Source organism: Crinia signifera, chromosome 7, assembly GCF_055691185.1.
Source record: "Crinia signifera chromosome 7, ASM5569118v1, whole genome shotgun sequence".
Classification (NCBI taxonomy): domain Eukaryota; kingdom Metazoa; phylum Chordata; class Amphibia; order Anura; family Myobatrachidae; genus Crinia; species Crinia signifera.
Window position 1 is genome coordinate 154,665,635 of NC_139223.1, and position 24,965 is coordinate 154,690,599.

Below are 24,965 nucleotides of genomic sequence, written 5' to 3' on the forward strand. Positions count from 1 at the left end.
AATTGAGAAAAAAAGCCAAGATGTATATGGACACATCTGTATATATATATATATCCCCCTGCAGTTACCCATCGACCAAGTTTATGCTGCCTTTACTCTGTGTTTTGACAGTGTATTATTCTCCCATGCAGTTTGCAGCCCAGTAATGACAAGTGCAAGGGGGCCCCCCTGTCTAAAGTGCCCCTGGCCCCCCCGAAGGCTTAATCTGGCACTGGTGGTGCCGCTGACCTCTGTATACAGTTTGAGTGATAAAATGCCCTTTTGAGAAGAAGAATATACTACTGTCAGTATGGCATCATTTCTGATATGACATGTCCACCACCAAGTTACAAACAGGCAGGCAGAAAGGGGCTGTCTTAATGAAGAAGCAGCAGTGAAAGGAAGAGTCTTTCATATAGAAACCCTAACTCAAGTATTCCCCATTCCTGCTATCCCATTAGCTACCTAATTCTAGTGGGTGTGGTAGCTAGTCTGAGCCCAAAAGGTTGCCATTCATATGGTGGAAACTGGAAAAAGGTTTACACAAGTGAAAGGTCAACATATAAAAAGGCTGACGTGAGTTTTCACATTCTTCATGTCAATGTTGACACCTGAGCATGTGGGTCCCCAATTAGTGTACTGCGTGTCCTATGGCTCACTTAATTTGCCATGCTTCAGGCCAGATGTCTTACTTTGCTGCTGCAGTGCTTGGCACACTTTGCCTTTTCTAATCATAGTCCACATGGATGGTAGAGTTTGAAAATATTTTTCATGATTTCTTTGACCTGTTCTTACTTCACAATCCAAGTTGGTATAGCGGGAGAATATAATAGTGTGCCAAGCACAGCAAAGCACCTTGCCTGAAGCATGGTGACCACAGCGAGCCATGCAAGGGGACTAATACTGTGTTCATGATGACAAATGTCCACATAGACACAAAAACATGAAAAGCTTGTGTCAACTCTTTCCTGTGTGGTCCTGCACGTCTAGCACCTGACAGGTGAGTACAGAGCGCCCAGCTGTTCCCGGAAGTGTGGATACTGGGAGCACTGGCGTGCAATGCGCACTTGCAAGCAATGAGCATGTAACACCCTCTGGACAATGAGCATGTAATTCCACTAGGACAACAAGCATGCATCTCCCCCAGGGCAAAAAGTATGTAATCCCCCCTGGGCAACGAGCGTGTAACTCCCCCTGGCAATGAGCATGTGATTGCTCATGGCAAGGAGCATGTAACCCCCTGGCAATGAGCAATTTACTCCCATAGCAACAAGCATTATACCCCTGGCAAGGAGCATGTAACCTACTGGCAACAAGATATAACCCCTAACAATAAGCATGTAACTCCTGTAACAAGCATGTAGGTAAGCACAACTTATGTGGCATAATATGTAATAGGCATTTTGGTGTGTTTTATAATAGGTAATAGGCCCTACAGTGTGTGGAATAATATGTAATAGGCATTATAGTGTGTGATATTATATGTAATGGCCATTGTGGTGTGTGTTATAATGTGTAATGGGCATTGCAGTGTGTGCATGTGCATGTGTAATGGGCATTGCGGTGTGACAATGTGTAATGGGCATTACAGTGTGTGCAATCCTGGTGCAGTGTGTGGTATAATGTGAATTGGTACTATTATGTGACCACGCCCTACGTTTTTGCCATGCACTGTCCATATTTTTGGTGTGTGTGTAGGGGGCAGCCGGGCACCAAAATGGCTAGTTACGGACTGGTGCTATTAGACACCTTTTTTCACTGTGCGCCTTTGGCACATGCTGTCTCTTTGTAAAGTATCAGAGGATGCAAATTTATAGTTTGCAGTGGGGCACTGAACACCCTAGCACCGGCCCTGTTAAGAATTAAAAGGTTACTTAAGGATTATTAGTATTATTATTATACAGTAGCTAACACTACTATACTTCCACTGTTGAAAAAAAGAAACAAGTAAGATATTTTAAATTATATTTAATATTTCCAATCTTGCATTTTTAAAGCGTTTTGTGCATACAGTTGTTTTGCTGTTATTTAATTATATTTAATTCTGCCATTGCCTATAAAAATCTGTATAATTGTTCCTGCTGCATTATGGGTAAAGTCCAAAACACTTTACCCATATTAGGGTATGGGTAAAATATTACTATACTGTATGTATATATATTGGGCCTTATTCTGTTTCATCGCTCCCCGGTAATGTTTTGCATCTGTGCATGCGCAGACGCTGGGTGCGGGTGGGCATGGCAAACTGCTAGTTCACTGTCCCGTTCACACCTAGCAGTGCGGGCGGAGACTTGAAACGGTGGCAATGGGCTGCACCCATGGGAACGACCAGCATTTCATGGGCGTTCCCATGCAAATGGCACCATGACGCGGGTGCCAGGGACGGGCAGCTGACATCATCGGATGTCAGCAGCCCGTCCTCTTTCCGTACAGGAAAACGAAAAACTAAGACACCAGAGAGTGTTTTAGTCTTGCGTACACCTTCCAAATCATTCAATAGTCGGCGACCATTGAATTATTTTGCCCCCGCCCCCAAGGCTGCAAATGGATGTTTATGCAAAACATCCATTCCAAGCCATGCAGGGAACTCAGTGAGCGGGGGGATGGGGGGGGGGGGGGGGGGGCGGGCAGCCGTGCGGACGGCGTTACATTCACTTGCAATGCTGCAAATTTCACAGCGTTGCCTGTGGACCAGAAAAAGTACTAAATATATAGCTGAGTAAACGATCCACTGATTCCAATGGGTTCGAATGACGAAATCTAAATGGTGTCCATTGTAGGCACAATGTCGCTGAAGATGCATGCTCCTGCAAGTCTCCAGCATCATCCTCCATCATCTGTGCATGCAGGATGATTGAGAATATCATTAGAAAGAGCAGAATACAGCAGCGCCCCCGCTCATCACCCCACAAGTACCTTTGCTCCTCGCGGATGCATTTGGCAAGTGTGTATGCACTTGATGCTGGTATCCCGCAGGGACCCATCGCACAAGGTGTTGCTGGGTGTACACTTTGTCCGGTGTGTACCCAGTGAAACAATTGATTGTTTCATCAGCTGAAGGGTAATTGTTTTGTAGAGAATATGTTTTCAACATAGTACAGAAAAAACAAAAAAACAGTGGTTGTTTCTATCTGAAAGTTACATGATCGGGCCTATGTATTATATAGCAATACTGCATACAGGTATCGCAATGATTTCAAATAATTCAGTGCTAAGTGGACCTACACATGGAGCGACACTGCTGAGCAAGATCGCTCAGCACACAGCGCTGCACAGCGATGTGTCAGCGATGCATGCTTAGCGATCTATCAGGGCCAGTGTTCTCCAGTGCAAGCTCATTAGATTTATCCTGATCTAGTGAGATCGCTTACAAAATGCCTTGAAATCGCCCCGTGTGTAGGCCCCATAAGATATCAAAAACCTCACATAACTTATTTCTCTGACACTGTGCATGTGTGGCTGAAGGGATGCACATGACCAGTATACATCTCTCAAATTTGGTAGCCACACCCACTTCTGGGAAACATCAATGGATAGAAGTGACTGTCAGTTGGTAAGGCTCCCTTTTTTGAATCTTGGACTGCACTGCAGACCCCAACTCTTTAGCCGGTCGGTATATTAGGTCAACAGTGAAAAGGTCAGCTAAGTTGATCCCAATAGGTACATGGCACAATGTTGATATAAACAAATAGTTGACACAAGTAAAATGTTAACATGGGGTGTTTTTTAAAATATTTTTTGGTGTCGATTTGGACCCCAAATAAGTGTAATGCACCCCCTCACCTAGCTTGCTTCACTAGCCAAGCTTCTGCAACTTTCCTGTTCCTAATCGGAGTCGACCTTGATGGTAAAATATGAAAAAGTAAAAAAAAAAAAAAATCCTCATGTTGACCGTTTCATGTGTCGACTATTCCCTTGTCAACCAGTTAATCATATCAACCATATCTTGACTTATTGACTGTCAATCTAGATCAGGGGTAGCCAACTCCAGTCCTCAAGAGCTACCAACAAATAAAGTTTTCCATGTCCACCTCACAGAATCACAAGTGAAGTAATTAGCTCCACCTGTGAATCTTTTAAAATGTGTTAGTCAGTAATGAGTGCACCAGTGTACCTGTGAGGTGAGCTGGGAAGTTAAACATGAACTGTTGAGGACTGGAGTTGGCTACCCTTGATCTAGATCTGTGGTATCCAACCCTAGTCCTTGAGAGCTACCAACAGTGCATGTTTTGCAGGTCTCCTCACAGAATCACAAGTGAGCTAATTAGCTCCACCTGTGTGTCTTTTAAAATGTGTCAGTGATTAATGAGTGCAGCTGTGCAGCAGCTAGGTTGTCTGGAAAATGTGAACTGTTGGTAGCTCTCGAGGGCTAGGGTTGGCTACCACTGATCTAGATACTGTCACCCATAATCCAAATACCCTCTGGATCCACAATTGAATATAGCCACGCCACCTCTTTCTACCTTTAATAAATAGGTCTATATACTGTACAGTACATGTAGTTTCTTGCCCATTTTAATCAGAGCATGCTTTATTCATGTGTCCCTTTAAAAATGGAACATTTTCAATGTAGCCTCGCCAAGCCTTCCCAACAGTAATGGAAATAGAAGCTAATGCCTATTAATCAAAGGACAAATTGAAAATCTCATGTATCTTCTGTACGGCACATGAGCAGGAGAGAGAATCCCCAATATAGAACAGGATAAGCAACAGGAATCCATTGCTATTAATTTGTCTATGCCTTTTATTTGATACCACCAATATTATTAGCTTTGGAAGAAGATCCTGTAGTCATTAATCATAATAATTAATCAGATCCAATTATATTCCATATAAATGCGAACAAATTGCTGAAGAAATAATGATCTATCACCAAGATGTCAAAAGCAAAAAGAAAGTACAACAGTAATTAGGACTCGGTTTTTTATCTGTGTACAAGTGCATCCGAATTTACAAGTATGATGTTCTGATGATGTAATTAGTATAAAGTGCTGTAATCTGAAAATCTTTCCTACAAAAGGCTGCTTATTTTAATTACTGACACCCTACTTGCTGTTATCCCTGAAAAAACATTAGTCCATTATTTTTCCCTTTTGTTCAAACTCGTTTTTTTTTTTATACATCTTTATAGATAAAGAAGAGCAGAAAACATATAAAGACAACATTACACATAAAAAACAAACATTAAAAAGATAATGTGCAATATGACTGTATGAAGCATAAGAAAATACATTTCACATTTATCAGAACATGTAAAAAATGTGGAATGCATAAAGCTATATGCATAACTAAATATAAAATATAATTGCATATTATTAGCCCTTAATTTTAATACATCACACTGCAATTTAAACGACTCACCACGTTAAAGCATGTTTCATTGAATAACCTTTAAAACATATAATAGAAATCCTCTATACACATTTTACGCCTCTTAATGTAACATTATACATTTTTGGATCTTAATTGTGTCATGGTTTGTGTTGAATTCTTTTAAATAATAATTGGGAATATTTCAGTATGTATAATTTAATGTGGATAAATTTCCAATATGCCATTTTAACGTCGTCTTATTTTATTTTATTTTTCCGCAGAATTAAACCTTGTTGGACTTTATTTATTTACTGAAATTTATTTTTTGCTCTTATTTTTAAATACAAAATAAAAAAAAAAGGCTCATGGTGAAAGTGTGTACCGGACATCAGGAGGGAGAGCTTAGAAACCTCTTCGGTACTTGAAAATGAGTGTTAGGTTTAAAATATTGTTAGTCTCTAAGCACTGCAGTTTGTAGGTTTTTGATCTCAGCGTTGTGACCACTACAAAGAAATAAAACCTTATCTTACCTCTCCCAGTATCTCCTTCCACAGACCTCAATAATGCATTAAACATCTGGAAATACAGTAATTTCAGCTATCAGAGATAAGAATAGGCGGAGAACAGGTAAACCCTACAAAGTCATGTTGAAGAGAACTGATTTAGTAACATAAAATATGAGGCACAATTTTCATGCCTGCTCCCGTTCGCCACCATTGTCAGAAAAGCCATGGCAATTATTTAATATTTTTTGAGTGTTTAATGAGGTGATTACTGGGTAGCTTTATTATTATTTATAGGGATGTACTTTTTTTTTTTTTTTTAGATTGGGAAATACAACTATTGCAACTGCCTTTTTTTTTTTTTTACAGTTAACTCTGAGTTCACAGACAATACCTACAGATTATACACAGGCGAGGAAATAGCTTTTTTTTTTTTTTTACTGGTATCTAGTGCTAATTGCTACTTTCTCAAGGGTATAGAATTAATCACCTGCTTGATTTACAGTCTCTGGGCTGAGACCTGAGGATGCAGGCAATAAGAAAAGCTCTTGAGGGACATATCATATGGTGATTCTAAATATCAGTCTCTATGCATATGTAAATTGGAAACAAAGTTTTTTCAAAGCTCAAGTGTGCTAATTTCAAACAGGAAAGACTAAAGCTAGCTTTTAGCAGCTGTTTAACGTGTGCTGGTGGGTGGTAGAAGGAGCTCGGAATACAAGCAAACATCGCTGCATGGGTAATGAGGAAACATTTTCATGGGCATAAATAATTCTGTTTATATTGCTCTTTTGAAGAATTTGAAACAAAATATTGAATAGAGGGCACCACTAGCCACAAGGAGTTAAGTAGTCACCATGAGTTTTAGAACCGTATTAAATTGATAAATATGTTTGCGTCCTCGTATATGTCTTGTCTTGGAGTAGTGGGTTCTGACTTGGTGTAATGATATGTTTGCTGTAGGCCTTTACAGCACCTAGGAGTCTAATATTGCAACATTCGTTGAATGTATTGAACAGTGGAATTACATAACTGCCCTGCAAAACAAATGATTAACTGATTTCTAATTGGTTAAAACTAGTATATAATCTCTGATATGTATGCATATTTTATTAGTAAAATTTAATGGTCTCCACACCACAAATATTAACCTTTTGAGTAGCAACATCTCTGTAGGAGATGTGCAAAATATCCAATGAAAATGCCAGCGTCGCTCACATTTGTTATATAAATTCAAATAAAAAATGTTGTGTAAAGAAGATTATAGTTTCTATATAAGCATACGCAAATGGGAGAGAAAAAAGAAGACTCTTTTTTTGGGGGGGTGGCAGTCTTGGTATATGAATTATTTTTTCTCTCCCATTTGCGTATGCTTTCATTCAGACTCAGGGGAGCACCACCAACCATAAAGTGTCTCAAACCGGACTATAGACATAGACATTAGTTGGTTTCAGGCCACTCAAGCCGAATCCCACCACAGGGATTAAAGGTCTCACTTGACCTTCCTCACCCGAAGTGGGTACAACCCAGTGCGGAATCCAAAAAACCACATCCCTTACAGTTTCTATATAAGGTAAACATTAAAGGTCAGTATGATGAATACGAATGCTTGCTTTGCAATTTGACAAATTTTGACAAATTCACTGGACACTCAAAGGGTTAATCCTCTTGGGTATCATAGGCTGAATAAAGTACGGTACTCCTTGCTGATATCTAATATCTTTATATTATAAATGATTTATTCCTTCAGCTGTGTTCATATTAAGTATATACAGGAGCTTACAGTTAAATAATACGCTGTTGTCACCTATTGCTACTCTGCAATGTCCTAGGTGATGGAATTTTGTGGGTACTTGTTTCCTAGCACGGCCACAATGATCATAATCGCGGTCATCAGGGGTAAAATCGGGGCCATCGCAGGCATCGCGGCCGCTAAAAAATCGGGTGCGATGGGCCAGACGCGATGCCCGCGATTTCCCCATAGAGAACAATGTTAAATGCCTCAATTTACCCGCGATGTCCACGATTTCCCATAGGAAACAATGTGAAATGGCTCAATTTAGCCAAATTATCATAGGAACAATAGTAAATGGGCCAAAAACACCCCTGAACATTGAAATGTCCCCCCAAAAGTAGTTGACGCCACCCCGCCATCAACGTGAACCCGAAGCGTGGCGAGCGGCGGCGGTACGCGTCCTCCAACCTTTTCATGCCCTACTATCCACTAGGGCGTGGAGTAAGAACAGAATAGTGTGGCGAGCGCAGCGAGCCACCGAGCCCGAAGCGTGGCGAGCTCAGCGAGCCCCGCGAGGGGACGCGGATACCTTCACAGTTATTCGCGTCCCCTCGCGGGCTTCCCAGGTGTCCATGGCGACGCGGACACCTGGGAAGCCCGCGAAGGGACGCGTTTACCTGTGAAGGTATCCGCGTCCCCTCGCGGGTCTCGCTGCGCTCGCCACGCTTCGGGCTCGGTGGCTCGCTGCGCTCGCCACACTATTCTATTCTCACTCCACGCCCTAGTGGATAGTAGGGCATGAAAAGGTCGGAGGACGCGTACCGCCGCCCCTCGCGGGCTCGCTGCGCTCGCCACGCTTCGGGTTCACGTTGATGGCGGGGTGGCGTCAACTACTTTTGGGGGGACATTTCAATGTTCAGGGGTGTTTTTGGCCCATTTACTATTGTTCCTATGCTGATTTGGGTAAATTGATCCATTTAACATTGTTTCCTATGGGAAATCGTGGTCATCGCGGGTAAATTGAAGCATTTAACATTGTTCCCTATGGGGAAATCGAGGGCATCGCGTCTGGACCATTTAAGCATTTTTAGGTGCACACGACGCGACCGACCCGATTTTTCACTGTTTTCAATGCATTTCAATGGAAAAATCGGGGGCATCGCGTCGGGCGCGTCGCAGGCCACTCAAATTACCCCCGATGGCCAAGATTTGTGGCCGTGCTAGGAAACAAGTACCTTTTGTGTAAATCAAATGTATTAGATAGATATTCAGATGACGGTGTTTATACATTGAACTCTATGGAGTTTAGACGCAATATGGGCTGGGTATAAGCACATCTGAGGTTTAAACACACCGTAAAGTTTTGGATAAATTATGAATTTCCTATGTTCCCACGGATATGAAAGTAAGACAAAAAAATATTTTTTCACATAATGTTGAGCTCTCACAAACTCTTGCCTATCTTGGGACCACAGATAACAGCCATTCTGTCTTCTATAGTGGGTGAGATAACAACTGGGAGCACAGAGCCAGGGGCATATTGGGAACTTAATATGCACCTGGAAAAAAGTGTGAAACTAGTCATATAAAGGATCCAACCAAATATCTATAGGCAGGTCCAATACATTAGAGGGCAAATTATGTAAGGCCAGTGCAACATATAATGGTGGATGGGTTCACAATAGTATCATGCAGAATAGTGACCAGCATACAATACAGAGAGCACTCTAGTTGCCATAAATACAATGCAGACATCCTCCTAGTGACTAGTATACAATATTCAGAGCATCCTAACGAGCACCACATAATACAAAGACCATCCAAGTGGCCACCATAAAATACAAGGAACATACTGATGACCAAAATATAATATAGAAAACATCATAATAACAATCCATACAATAAAGGTAGCATCATATTGACCTATACAAAGGGTAAAAAGCATCCTAATGACTTTTGTACAATAGAGGGAGCATCCTAGTGACAGCCATACAATACTGAAAGCATCCAACTGACCTATGATTTAGAGAGCATTTGTTGCTATACAACAATATCATTAATTTATCCTTAACCTCTACTTAAACACAGGTAGCCCCATCAGCATCATTGCAACAATCCCATTCAATATATTTACCCCATTTATAAACATTAACTCTTTAATCGTAACGATTAACCCCTTGTCAGTTCAAATTTTTACTCAATAACCACCTAATTACTGCCTTCATCTTATTTAACCATATTGAAAGCATTAAGGACATTATTCAGACCTGATTGCATTACAAATGTGTTCTAAAAATGGGCACTGCAGGTGGGGCAGATGTAACATGTGCAGAGAGAGTTACATTTGGGTGAGTAATTTTGTTTCTGTGCAGGGCAAATGCTGGCTGCTTTATTTGTACACAGCAATTTAGATTTCAGTTTGAACACACTCCACCCAAATCTAAATCTATCTGCACAGGTTACATCTGCCCCACCTGCAGTGCACATACTGTACAGTAGTTTTGCCCATTTTAAAAACAAATTTGTCCTGCAATCAGGTCTGAATTAGGCCTTAAACCCTTCTAAAACTCTAGCTCCCGTATTCTGAACATTTTTATTTAGATCCCTTTAGTTGGTTATTTGGTTGGTTGTCCTCCCTCCCATTTTTGTGTTTTTCAGGTAATCCCAGTAGGACCATCAGGATCAGTACAAAATGACCAAGCTGTATCCATTTATTGTTCTAGTCCCCATTTAGGGGGAAATTTACGGTACTTATGTAGTATCTGGGCTGCCGATTTTTTGATTGTATGCCTTAAGTTAAGGCATACAATCAGATGCGATGCGATATCGCATCGCATCGCATCGCATCCGATATCGGATGCGATGACCCGATTTTTCCATAGGAATCAATGTTAAAATGATTCCTATGGAAAAATGGGTCCTTTTCATACCCCTACTATCCAAGTGGGCATGGAGTTGGATATAAACCTGTGGCGAGCGTAGCGAGCCACCGAGCCCGAAGCGTGGCGAGCGAAGCGAGCCCCGCGAGGGGACGGTATTCGTCCCCTCGCGGGGCTCGCTTCGCTCGCCACGCTTCGGGCTCGGTGGCTCGCTACGCTCGCCACAGGTTTATATCCAACTCCATGCCCACTTGGATAGTAGGGGTATGAAAAGGACCCATTTTTCCCATTGAATTCCATGTTAAAATGGACTCAGTCCATTTTAACATTGATTCCTATGGAAAAATCGGGTCATCGCATCGCATCGCATCGCATCGAATCGCATGGTCGCATGCGATGCGATGCGATCTCCCGATCCGACCCGATTTAGAAATCGGCAGCCCAGATACTACATAAGTACCAAATTTACTAAAGGAAATTTGTAAAAAAATAGGTGTATTTGTATCCAGAAATACACTTATTTTTGACATGTACTATCCTGAAAATACAGCAATTCGTAGTCGTATTGATGTGCTATCAATACGAATACGAATTGCGGTATTTTCAGTATAGTAAATGTCAAAAATAAGTGTATTTCTGGATACAAATACACCTATTTCTTACAAATTTCCTTTAGTAAATTTTCCGCTTAGTTTCTATTTTTTGTACAGTTTGAAAATGTATTGAAAATTGTAGTTTGCCAATTATAGTATTATGCTTTTATTAATTTGTGAACATTCAGACGGCACTAGTCACAGACTGTAGACATAGGGGGTGAGATTTAATAGGATGAGAGATTCAGAAAGTGAGAGATTTGGTAAGAAATCTCCAGCTTTTTTAAAGCGGCAATCATTTACACTGCAAAAGCAAACTTGTTTTGAAGTGTAATTGATTGCTGCTTTAAAAAAACTGGAGATTTCTTACCAGATCTCTCACTTTCTGAATTTCTCATCCTCTTAAATCTCACCCAATCTGAAGTTCATCCCAATTGCCCAGAGGCAAGTTGAAGTTTGGTGTCCTCCCTCCTTAAAAAAAAAAAGGAAAACAAATAGTATGTGTGTGCGCCAGAGCTCACAGTGGATTGGCGGAGCTCCAGCTATGAGAGTGGCAGCTGCGTCAGAGTTAGACTCATGCACATTTAGATTCGACATTCACTTGTGGGTCCAGTCCAGCAGCAGCAGGTGCACCACAGCTTGCTGCAACACAGATTGAGTGGTACCAGTCCAGGGTCATCCTGTTTGCTGTTGCAGGTGTTAGCAGGGCTCCTAGGACATAGCCAATTAACAATATGGCGGCGCCGCAGATCTCTGCAATGACCAAATTTGGATCCTACTTTGAACCACACAGGTGCTGGTGTACATGCAGGTGCTCCTTCAGGGCTTGGTGCCTGGAGGCAGGTGACTCCATTGCCTCTGGGAGTTGTACCACTGGCAGCATCCTACAAGAACAGTTCTAAGGAAGCCTCCTACTCATAATATCAGGCAAGATTGTTCACTTTTGACTACCCACTGGCCACCATACACTCAAACCCCTGTAATGACATGTAAATAAATCTGCTGATAATAGTAAACTAGCTTACACTTCAGGTGAGTTACAGGCAGTCCCATGATTCAATCAGCCATCCAGTAAGGTCAATAGCGCATTTGCAGTGGATAGAGAACAAACAAATGCGCAAATAAATAAAATTAGTATCAGTATGGATGGATTAGTAGATAAATGTAAAGTAGTATGTGAGCAAAAAACGGAAGACGTAGCCAAACCGAAATGAACAACAAAACACACACACACACATTTATAATATAAAATGCATCACAGTCACTATATTAAACAACTGATGTGATTATTATATGGGTTCTTGAGGGCAGGAGAGAAAGAAAGCAAGAGATGCAAAGATGCAACAAATCAATTTCATTATTAAAGGTCTATTGATCAATTGATGTGAACTGGTGATTTATGATATTGATTATAGACTAGTACTTTATAATAGATTGGAGCATAGTAGGAAAAACAGCATTGAAAAATGTGTCAAATTAGTGTAATTTAGCATTCTCCAAACATTAATGTCTGCCGGTGACAGAGCCTGATAGGCAATACAAATTAAATATTTCAAAGTGTCATCTATTATAATATAAAATAAATATTTTCAACCTTGGTGTCCTGTTTGATTGTGTCTGTCTGTATCTAGTGGTGTTCGATGGGCACTGCTGTTTTATTTATGTGAAAGTAATACAAAAAATTGTACTTGTTTCCTAGCATGGCGCCCACGATTTTACAAAGTCAGCCGACATGTGCTAACATCCACTAGGCATGGTGGGAGAATAAAATAGTGTGTTGAGAGCAGGGGACGCGGTACACTTAGACAGTGTCCATGTTGACCTATGTCAACAGAGACACCCTAAAAAAATTAAAAAAGCATGGCAACCTTTTTCCATGTTGACCTTTTGTCTGTCGACCTTTTGACCATGTTAACCGGGGCCGATGTAACATGTGCAGAGAGAGAGTTAGATTTGTGTCAGTTATTTTGTTTCTGTGCAGGGTAAATACTGGCTGCATTATTTTTACACTGCAATTTAGATTTTTGTTTCAACACATCCCACCCAAATTTAACTCTCTCTGCACATGTTACATCTGCCCCACCTACAGTGCACATGGTTTTGCACATTTTGAGAACAAATTTGAACTACGATCAGATCTGAATAATCTCCACTATTTATTAATATCAGTTAATTTAGTGAGTGCAGAGCCCCTACAATTTTTCTCTCTCTGGATTGATTAATTGTCCCTGATGAAGTCCTAAGGGACAAAACGCGTCAGCCAGCGGATTTAAACCATACGTGGCATTTAAAAGAACATGAAAGTGTGGATGAATTCCTACATGCTGGAAAACTTTCAATAAATGTTCATTTGTTTTTACCAACTATTCTGATTTATTGTATGTACATAGCCAAGAAGTGGTGTTATAATACAGTGCACCTCTATTCTTTTCCTCTATTTTCTTCTGTTTGTGCCTTTATTAACAGCAAGGCACTATAGAGGTGCTGCTTTTCTAATCTCATTATTAGGGCCACAACACTTTTTCTACATATATAAGTATATATATATATATACTTGGTGGGCTTTTTAAAAAAAAAAAAAGCCCTGTTTCATACCGGTTCAATAAACAATATAGCCATATATGCCTTTTGTGAAACCATAGCAATTAGAGGTAGGGACCGTAACCATCTACCTCTCCCTGTTATGTCTCTTGCAGTGGAATCATCAAAAAAGTTTGACAAATTCAGAAACATTGGCTAAATCATAACACCCAGTTCACTGTCTCCTAGCTCTGTTCCTACTGTTAGAGCCAAGTGCCTGCGATCTCCAACACCTTTTTTTCACAAGCATCTTTGGTACTTATGTAGTATCTGGGCTGCCGATTTCTAAATCGGGTCGGATCGGGAGATCGCATCGCATCGCATGCGACCATGCGATGCGATGCGATGCGATGCGATGACCCGATTTTTCCATAGGAATCAATGTTAAAATGGACTGAGTCCATTTTAACATGGAATTCAATGGGAAAAATGGGTCCTTTTCATACCCCTACTATCCAAGTGGGCATGGAGTTGGATATAAACCTGTGGCGAGCGTAGCGAGCCACCGAGCCCGAAGCGTGGCGAGCGAAGCGAGCCCCGCGAGGGGACGAATACCGTCCCCTCGCGGGGCTCGCTTCGCTCGCCACGCTTCGGGCTCGGTGGCTCGCTACGCTCGCCACAGGTTTATATCCAACTCCATGCCCACTTGGATAGTAGGGGTATGAAAAGGACCCATTTTTCCATAGGAATCATTTTAACATTGATTCCTATGGAAAAATCGGGTCATCGCATCCGATATCGGATGCGATATCGGATGCGATGCGATGCGATATCGCATCGCATCGCATCTGATTGTATGCCTTAACTTAAGGCATACAATCAAAAAATCGGCAGCCCAGATACTACATAAGTACCGCATCTTTTTTCACAAACCTCTTTTTTTCGTGAAATGCACCTGTAATCTCTTTGTAAGCCTATCAATGTGATAGAGCGCAGGACAGAGGGTGAGAGAAGCGTGTCAGTGTGATATAGCGCAGTACAGAGGGTGATGGAGCGTGTCAGTGTGATAGATAGCAGGCCACAGGGTGATGGAGAATGTCAGTGTGATAGATAGCAGGCCACAGGGTGATGGAGCATGTCAGTGTGATTGAGCGCAGGCCACAGGGTGAGGGAAGCGTGACAGTGTGATAGAGTGCAGGACAAGCGGTGATGGAGCCTGTCAGTGTGATAGAGAGCAGGTCGCACTGTGAGGGTAGCGTGTCAGTGTAATTGAGAGCAGGCCGAAGGGTGAGGGAAACATGTCAGTGGGATAGAGAGTAGGCCGCAGGGTGAGGGAAGCATGCCAGTGTGAAAGAGAGCAGGACAGAGGGTGATGGAGTGTGTCAGTGTGATAGAGAGCAGGACAGAGGGTGATGGAGCGTGTCAGTGTGAGAGAGAGCAGACCGCAGGGTGAGGGAAGCGTGTCAGTGTGATAGAGTGCAGGACATGGTGTGAGGGAAACATGTCAGTGTGATAGAGAGCAGTTCGTAGGGTTAGGGAAGCGTGTCTGTATGATAGAGAGCACGCCGAAGGGTGACAAAAGCATGTCAGTGTGATAGAGAGCAGGCCGAAGGGTGAGAGAAGCATGTCAGTGTGATAGAGAGCAGGACAGAGAGTGAGGAAAGCGTGTTGGTGTTATAGAGTGCAGGCCGCAGGGTGAGGTAGTGCATCAGTGTGATAGAGAGCAGGCCACAGGGTGAGGTAGTGCATCAGTGTGATAGAGAGCAGTACAGAGGGTGATGGAGCGTGTCAGTGTGATAGAGCGCAGGCCACAGGGTGAGGGAAGCATGTCAGTCTGATAGAGTGCAGGAAATGGGGTGATGGAGCCTGTCAGTGTGATAGAGAGCAGGCCGCACTGTGTGGGTAGGGTGTCAGTGTGATAGAGAGCAGGTCGCAGGGTGAGGGAAGCGTGTCAGTGTGATATAGCGCAGTACAGAGGGTGATGGAGCGTGTCAGTGTGATAGAGCGCAGGCCACAGGGTGAGGAAAGCGTGTCAGTCTGATAGAGTGCAGGAAATGGGGTGATGGAGCCTGTCAGTGTGATAGAGAGCAGGTCGCAGGGTGAGGGAAGCATGTCAGTGTGATAGATAGCAGGCCACAGGGTGATGGAGCATGTCAGTGTGATTGAGCGCAGGCCACAGGGTGAGGGAAGCGTGTCAGTCTGATAGAGTGCAGGACATGGGGTGATGGAGCCTGTCAGTGTGATAGAGAGCAGGCCGAAGGGTTAGGGAAGTGTGTCAGTGTAATAGAGAGCAGGGCAGAGGGTGATGGAGCCTGTCAGTGTGATAGAGAGCAGGACAGAGGGTGATGGAGCGTGTCAGTGTGATAGAGAGCAGGACAGAGGGTGATGGAGCATGTCAGTGTGACAGAGAGCAGGACAGAGGATGATGGAGCGTGTCAGTGTGATAGAGAGCAGGCCACAGGGTGAAGGAACAAAATTTATTCTGCTAGAGAATAAAAAGGGTGCCTTGGTATGGGTTGTTCTCCCAAAGCTGCTGCTAGGGTATAGGGGTAGTCAATCCCTGTGAAAAATACACAAAAGAAAACACACAAGAAGCAGAACTGAAACTACAATTAATAAACCTTTTGTAAGTTAACAAATGTATTCCTTTATATAAAATTAAATGACATTACATAAACATACATACATTTACAATATAATTAAAAGTAAAATAGCACTCACAGGATATGGAGTAGAGCCACAAATATAAATTCCACTAAATATGTTTTCCAGAGATATTGTTGCTTTTTGCCACTGTCCTGAATGATATCAGGAATAAAGGTTCACAGGACCTCACTATTTGTACGGTGTCTTGGTGATGGCGGCGCTGGAGGGGTCTGTGAGAATGATGAATGGAGATTGTGAATGGAGCCCAAGTCCTCTCTGATGGTGGGGCCCTCACCGGCCTCTGAGGAATGGCGGGCTGATGAATTTGAATGAGCAAATATTAGTGTCCACTTAAAGGTGACTTATGGATATTGCTCATTCAAGTTAATCAGCCCACCATTCCTCAGATGCCGGTGAGCTCCTCGTCTCTGTCTCGAGCGGCGTGACGTCATTACGTCACGCCGCACAGTGGGGGATAGGGGTTCCTGCTGGAGGGCTCCCGGCTTCCTGCAGGAGGGAACTCGTAGCCGCCGTGCTCTGTCCGCTTTCTATTACAATACAAAGTATGTACGGGCGGCGGGGAGTGCTGCATATAATAACCGCTGCCCACCACCGCTGTTGAATGAGGGGTGGGGGTGCTGGGGGATTGGGATAGGGCTGTCCGGGCCCTACCCTCTGTCAGAGCGGTGGGGCCTGGGACAGTTGTCACCATAGCAGTGGCCCTGGTCTAGAAACGTCCCTACCCATTTGCAGCTTGTTTCTTTGGAGCCTAAACAAATCAATCATTTTAGCCAAATGTGTGGCCAAAAATCTACTGGAAATTACTGTCATTTAAGTTAATAATAATGTAGGAAAAAAGGCATAAATTCTTATATTTTATCTGGTTTTATGAATTCTTTTTTTTTTAAATACAGATCCAAAAACAACAAGGGTGGTTTTTCCAAAATCAAATACAGATCCAAAACCGTAAACTGGTTACTTACATCGAAGGATTTCTCCTCCTCTCTCTAGCACTCGCAGCCGTCATGTGACCCAGGAGCCACTCGGTGTCTGCTTGTAGTGACGCAAATTTGAAGTTGGGTGCCGACTTCATGCGCCTGCCCAAGAGCAGGTAGGGGAGCGCCTGCGTTTGCTGTGGCCCGCCCAGCATTTCTATGGGTGCGACCACCATTTTTGTGGGTACGCCCATGAAATGCCAGGGCTCCACCCCGGGACGCCCCCTGTCTGTCAATCAGGCTGTGAGTGCCTCAGCCAAGGAATAATTCACCAAAGGCGCTCGCAACCGGGGCCTGCACATGCCCATTAGAGGCACGTGCAGATCAGCCACCATTGAAAGAGGGGTCGAATTAATGTGAATAGGACTGAACAGGCCCCATGATGTAGAGGAGGATGCTTCTGCAGCCGTTACTGCCTCTATCCACACAGTGCAGCCTTGGCCTTCAGCTGATGGGAGTCCTACGGAGGCGTCCACCAGCTGTGTTGTTAATTTGCCACGGGTCAAATCACTTGCATCTGACATCAACACTGCATCCATCTCTGAATCAGCACCTAGGACAGGTAATTTAATTGGGTTACCGCATAGAACTTGGGGTAACAAACATACAGTAGGCATACTAGTTTATTACAAATACATATTTTTAATGTCACATTATTTGAGCTATTACTGAGTCATGCCGCATTGCTCAATCTTTATCATTTCACCGGCGACCTAAATGATTATAAAGGTAACAGACAGCAGAATAATGTGTGACAATACCCTCCCCTCAAAAAATAACTCATTGATTAAAATAAAGCCCCTGGCTGTCATGATAGTATAACAGAATTTTGTACTGTTCCGAGGTACTTCTTTGTCCCATGAGTACGAAGACAATAGTTCACTATACAGAGAGCCAATAAATCAATTAGTTTGAACAGCCTGAGTTCAGGAAATGCATTTATTCTCTTCAATGAAAACACAGTTTTTACTTGCAACCATACTTCATACTGTTAAGGTCAATTTTTCATGTGGAAATTAAATCCAGACTCTGAAAAATTGCCTGTGAGTTTTAAGAAGAAAGATATGTTCTTTATTATAAGAGGTAGCTAAAGAAATGTAATGACCATTCTTTAATACAAATGGTTATCAAAACATAATGGGGGGGGGGGGGATTCAGATTGCTCAGGTCCGAATTTGCTCTCCCAGCCAATGGTGGGGGTTTGCGCATGCGTAAACCGCACCGGAGCAAACGCTTTCGGTGAGTTATACACTTGCCTGGGAGTTCGCAACAGGATGGGGATAGGCAGGAAGTGGACGCAGGGGTCTGCCCAGTGTTTTATGGGAGTGCCCACAAAAAAAAAACGGTGGACATGCCCATAGAAAAGCTGGGCATACTCATCGTGCCCATGCATCAGCCATCTGAAAATTAAGTATAGACTTACTTTTCAGAGCGAAGGCTGGAAAAATCCTTTGTTGGTGTGCCACCGACTGATGCTTCCTCCGTGTATCCGCATGTGAGTGGACCAGGTGTAAGTGTACACATCTGCTCGCATGCTAGTGTGGGGAATCGCTCGGCAGTGTGGTGTGTTCGGTGGGGCGGTTTGTTAACCTGCTTGTTAGGCAGCGGATATATGTTGTATAGAAAGCAGGTCTGATTTCGAACCCATTAGGTGCTATGAGATCAAACTTTAATTTACCTCTGGTTTCAACATTTTCGATTTTGATTAATAAACCATCAATTTCTCTGCATGCGGCTGAAAATAAACAAAGAAAACATGGAGATGGGTTGGAATAGGCAGGACATTATCCACTAACGACTTCTGGATCTTCAGAATGCAATAAAATATTGGTATAAATGGAAAGGATGGAATTAAAGCCACAGCTCTCTAAAATGAATTATCATTTCTTAGTGAAGACAATACAGGAATCACTTTTCAAACGTGGGTAAGTGACAGCATCATCCAAGTGTGTCATCACTTGATTATGGTATTCGTCTAAATCTTGCACCACCAAGGCACCCCCTTTATCAGCCGTCTGGAAGACCAGGTCTTTGTTCCTTGCCAATAAATTCAATGGTAGTTGTTCTGACGTGCTCAAATTGTAAAGTTGGATGCTGCTGACCGTAGTCCATTGGTCACCATCCTTATATAAGTCTTTATAGACGGTTTGAAGGACTGAGGGTCGATATTGTATTTAGACAGGATTTTTTTTCAATTGCCGTGGTAAATCACTAGTAGCCGCTTGATCTTGTGTATTGGAGAACTTGTTATAAGGGTCCTTAGGTTTTGCAAAATATTCTTTGAGTCTTAACTCAATAGTCCATTCCTGTGAAGCAAAGGTCGCTGATGGAATGAATGACAGTCCTTTAGTTAAGACTCTTAATTTAACATCAGATAAATCGTATGAGGAAAGATGAATGACTAGGTCCTCTGGGGCAGTGGCGGTCTTCTTCCACGGGTTTTTTCTCGCATTTTGGCCTCTCTCCCTGGTGTAATTGCATTTCCTCCTACATTTTGTGCCCATGTAATTACCCCTAAAGGGTGGGCTTGGCCTTGGGTGTCAGCAGAGTTGCCTGTCATATCGGTTTCACTGTTGGATGAATTGAATTCAGTGGAGTAGCCTTATTCCTTTTGGAACCTTCAATGTTTTTTTTTTTTCCCAAAAAATGATTTTTTATTACCACCTTCACGTCGGTAGGTGGTCCACTGATATACCTACCGTATGTAGCTTATAATCAGTGTCCACTTTAGAGCTTTTATCTTTTTTTTTTTTAAATTTAATTACAGTAGATTCCATATAGGGCTATAACTGAGAATTCAATGTTTCATACCAATCAGTTGTAGTATCAATGGACAGACTGGACATATGTAACACTTCAAATGCTGTAATCTTTTCTTTTGCCATATTAACCTCTTTAGTTGACTGTTCTATAATCAATAACATTAGATCCAATACACATTTATTGATTATAGAGACCCATTTGCTGAGAAACGTTGGATCGTGCTTACCATTTGTAGGGCAATTTTTGATCCTCAGATCCCTATGGTTCTTTTTTGCTTGGTAATATTCACTAAGTAACAAACCCTGACAATAATAATCTATTTTACGTCTGCTGTTAGCGAGGCAGGGTTATGCTGCTGTCAGTGAGGCTGTAATGTGCTGCTGTCAGTAAGGCAGTGGTGTGCTGATGTAAGTGAAGCAGGGATGTGAAGCTGTCAGTGAGGCTGTAATGTGCTGCTGTCAGTGAGGCTGTAATGTGCTGCTGTCAGTGAGACAGGGACATGCTCTGCCAGTGATGCAGGGATATACTGCTGTCAGTGAGGTAGGGATGTGCTGCTATCAGTGAGGTGGGGATGTGCTGCTATCAGTGAGATGGGGATGTGCTGCTGTCCATGAGGAGGGGATGTGCTGCTGTCCGTGAGATGGGGATGTGCTGCTGTCCGTGAGGCAGGGATGTGCTGCTGTCAGTGAGGGAGGGATGTGCTGCTGTAAGTGAGGGAATGATGCACTACTATCAGTGAGGCAGGGATGTGTTGCTGTCCATGAGGCAGGGATGTGCTGCTGTCCATGAGGTGGGGATGTGCTGCTGTCCGTGAGGCGAGGATGTGCTGCTGTCAGTGAAGCGGGGACGTACTGCTGTCAGTGAGGGAGGGGTGTGCTGCTGTAAGTAAGGCAATGATGTACTGCTATCATTGAGGCAGGAATATGCTTCTGTCAGTGTGCCAGGGATGTGCTGCTGTCAGTAAAGCGCGGGATGTGTTGCTGTCAGTGAAGCAGGGATGTGCTGCTGTCAGTAAGGCTGTAATGTGCTGTTGTGTTGAGGCAGAGGGGTGACGGACAGTTTCCCGACAGTCGGGATCCCGACAGTCAAAACCCTGACACTCGGGGTCCCGACGGCCACCGGCTTTTTTCCCTCATGGGGGTCCACAACCCCCATAGAGGGAGAATAGAATTGGTGGCTCGCTACACTTGCCACCATTTCCACAGCATGGCGAGCGCAGCAAGCCCGCAAGGGGCTTTGTTGCACTTGCCCCACTGTCTGAGTCCAGCCAGTCGGGATCCCGACATTGGGCTAATGAATGTCAGGGTCCCGACTGTCAGGACTATATAGCACACCCGAGGTAGAGATGTACTGCTGTCAGTGAGGTGGGGAGGGGTTTCTGCGAGTAAGACAGGGAGATGCGGTGGTGTAGTGAATATACTGTGTGTGTGTCATAAGAATTTGAAGACAGTTGGAAGTAGTACAAGTGTGCAGTTATGCTGGGACTTATGTAGTTTTAAGAAATAATGCAACAACATAAAAAGGAAAGATTCTCTCTTTTTTTGTGCACAGGAAAATAATGCAATAATAATGCAACTGTCATGTGATCTAGTGTCCCCCCGGGTGATACATTGCAGACCAGTTCAGGGTACTTGAAAATAATAAAAGTAATGGTGGAATAAGAACTCACCTGGTGGCGGAAGAAGTCTACCCTTGCGGTGGAGATGAACCACTGCTTCCTTTCTGGTTCCGTCTGTAGCGTCATCAGCATCAGCTTTTTTTGACCAGCAATCCACTGGGAGCTACCAGACATCAGCAATCATCTGCCCTGCGCTGGCACGGGTGGAGAAAGTAGCGCCATTAATCCCACATGCGTTAGCAGGAACCCTGGAGACAGTACACAGCCAGCATCCAGACACAGAGGGACCTGATTCCTGACTGCACACTACTCCTCCGCTACTCCTTAATATAATAAAACATAAGGATATGCATACCACTCACTTTCACTCCACTCGTCGTAAGGGGATGCAGTTAAAATCCCGGCGGTCGGGATCCCGGCGTTCAGAATCCCGACGCCGGAATCCTGACCGCCGAAATGCCGACACATTCTCCCTCCTGGGGTGTCCACGACACCCCTGGAGGGAGAATAAATGAGTGTGCCGAGCGTAGCGAGGCACCGGGCCCGCTGCATGGCGAGCGCAGCGAGCCCACAAGGGGGGGCGATCCACGTTCCCCCCCTTGTCGGCATTTCGGCTGTCGGGATTCTGGCGTCGGGATTCTGAACGCCGGGATCCCGACCGCCGGGATTCAATACTGAATCCGTCGTAAGTACTTTGGAAAGTTCAAATTGAGAGGAGGGGTACTCATAAAAGAAAAGCCTAATCAAGGGTTACAGGAGAGAAAAGGTTGGGAACCTCTGGTCTAAATCTTTGTTGTGCTGTGCAACCACTTCACTTTCTGGTCAGTCCTTACACTCTTTGGCCAATCCCTACACTGATTCTGTATCATTTGCTATGGATTTTGTCAGACAATATATGATTTTTTTCTGGGTTTAAGTCTGCCAGCTTATTGGTTTAAAGCAGGGATGGGGAACATTTAGCCCTCCAGCTGTTGCTGAACTACACATTCCAGCATGCTCTGCTATAGTTTTGCTATTTGGCTATGCTAAAACTGTTGCAGGGCATTCTGCGATTTGTAGTTCAACAACAGCTGGAGGGCCAAAGGATCCTCATCCCTGGCTTAAAGAGATAGGACTTCCCCCAAACATACAAATAAATGAGCACCTGGCAAAATAGCTGCCTCTCACATCACACCACATGCCTTCAAGTTTCCTAGCATACATCTTAGACCTCCACATATACCATTCTAGAGATGTAGCCAGGGGCGTAATAAGTGGTGATTGGCGTGATCGTTTTGCCATGCTCATGCATCCCATTCAGTACCGGGGTTCATAGAAACCCAGTGAGCGGGGATGGCATGCTGTAGTGATTCTGCCTGGCTAATGCGACCTGGCTGCCGCACCACACTTCACAGAGGACCCGTTGGAGAAGGCAGCACCACTAGAGCCCTATACTGTATCGCATCACAGTAAGGGTAAGTATACATGAATAGCTAGTGTGACAAGGAATCGCATTTACTGGATAAGATAAAGTCTTGGTGATCGATCCTATTCCGTGTGGATGATTTGAGAGTGCAAATCATCACAGCACCGGGCACATTTTAAAAGCAAATTTTAAGCAAATTCGGCCCAGCAAAGGGTGCGAGATCAGCTTAATTTGAGTGCCATTATCAGCGTTTAAATGCATGAAAATGGCACCCAAATGGCACCTCGCACCCTATTTTGTAGCAGGAAAAACAGCTTACCAGGTAATCATCATAAACAAAAATTATTACAGCATTGCAGTATACAGGTCTCACAGCATAGTACAAACTCTTCAGAAAGCTCCAATGGTTCCTACCGTAGGCCACACCCCGGCCTATCACTTGGGCAGCTATTCCACAATAACTACCCGTGCAATGACCCTCTGCCCTGGAAACACTTATATCAGGAGAGCACAGGTGCTGCTTATCAGCCCAACCCTGATCATATTATTTCCCTGCTGCTGCTCTAAAACCTGGACCAGATCTTTGACATTACTTTCATGTGTAAAGATGCTGTCCCTGCCACACTAGTTATCAGAGCTATGTATCGCATGAAACTGATGCAATCTATAGTAATAAATAAAAAAAAATTTTAGTTTTTTTTTTACATAAATGGATCACTAAGTTTGTCTAGGCTAATATGGTAAGACTTTTTGAGAATAGAGAAACCTTAGAAGAGTAGATTGAGCCAAGAGTAATGACTTCATTAACGTTCATGCCTTCGATCCTCAACAATTCTCTTTTTCTGTATTCAGGCTTGAACTTAACTGCCAGGGAATACATACTGAAATAGCTTCATTGATACAAAGGATGGGCTTGCCTTTTAGGAATCTACCTAAGTATACATATATAAATCTCAACATAACATTAAATATCATCAACACAATTAGTTCCTATTGCTTGCCTCCGTTGACTTTGGTTGTATAGACTTTTACCTTCAGACTTTGAAATTGTTGAATATTATTTCTGCTTAGATGGATTGCTGTATCTTGGAATGAATAATTTCTTCTGGTCAGTGTGTCTCAAACAAATATATTTATTGTTTCTTGTGCTTTTGTTTACCCTTAGGGTATGTAATGCATATTTAAGGGGGGGAAGTTTCTCCATACTCCATGTCTTTATTATTAATGTGTGATTAATGCTTGTATTACAATGAAAGAGGTCCTGTGGTTTTGCTTATTTTCTGTGCAGTAACAACTTAATCATGTCTAACACCAAAAAGGAGTAGCAAATGACAAATGAATATGGACACAAATAAAATATTACTTTTTCTATACCTGTAATATTAATGAGAAAGACCATTCATTTAAAACATCTTGATTCAATGTTCAAAATATACAGAATATTTTCTTTTATAATATTTGACTGATTTTAGAACGTGTTATAGCTACATAGAATATACTGTATGTTTTACATTTAGAATTTTTTTATGCTTAATTAGACACTTTCACGGATTCATCCAGTAACACCAATTTATCTTTGGATAAAATATTTTCTTAATTTGTGGTATCAGAGCGTAAAATGAATTACCACTGACAAAATAAAAAAATTGCTAATTAATCTTTCTGGTATTTTTTATTTCCTGTTAGATTTCATAAATAAATATTTAGATTTTCTTAGCTGTGCCAAAGTGAAAAGAGATTTTATATTCGCTAATCTACATCTTATCTATGTTTTTTTTGTGTGTGTGTGGGGTTATGATCTTTTTAACTTAACAAAAGTCTAGATTATGACTTACTGTAAGGGTTGATTGTGGTGAAAGCTCTAAGAGCTCTCCCAGGTGCATTGTTTTATTGTAACAAGATACCCTGCTGTTTGCAGCTAAATAAAAACCCAAGAATGTCATTTTACAGGTGACAAATGCAGTATCAACTATAAAGGGGCCAACATCTATTATCACAACAAGCAGAGGGTCATAT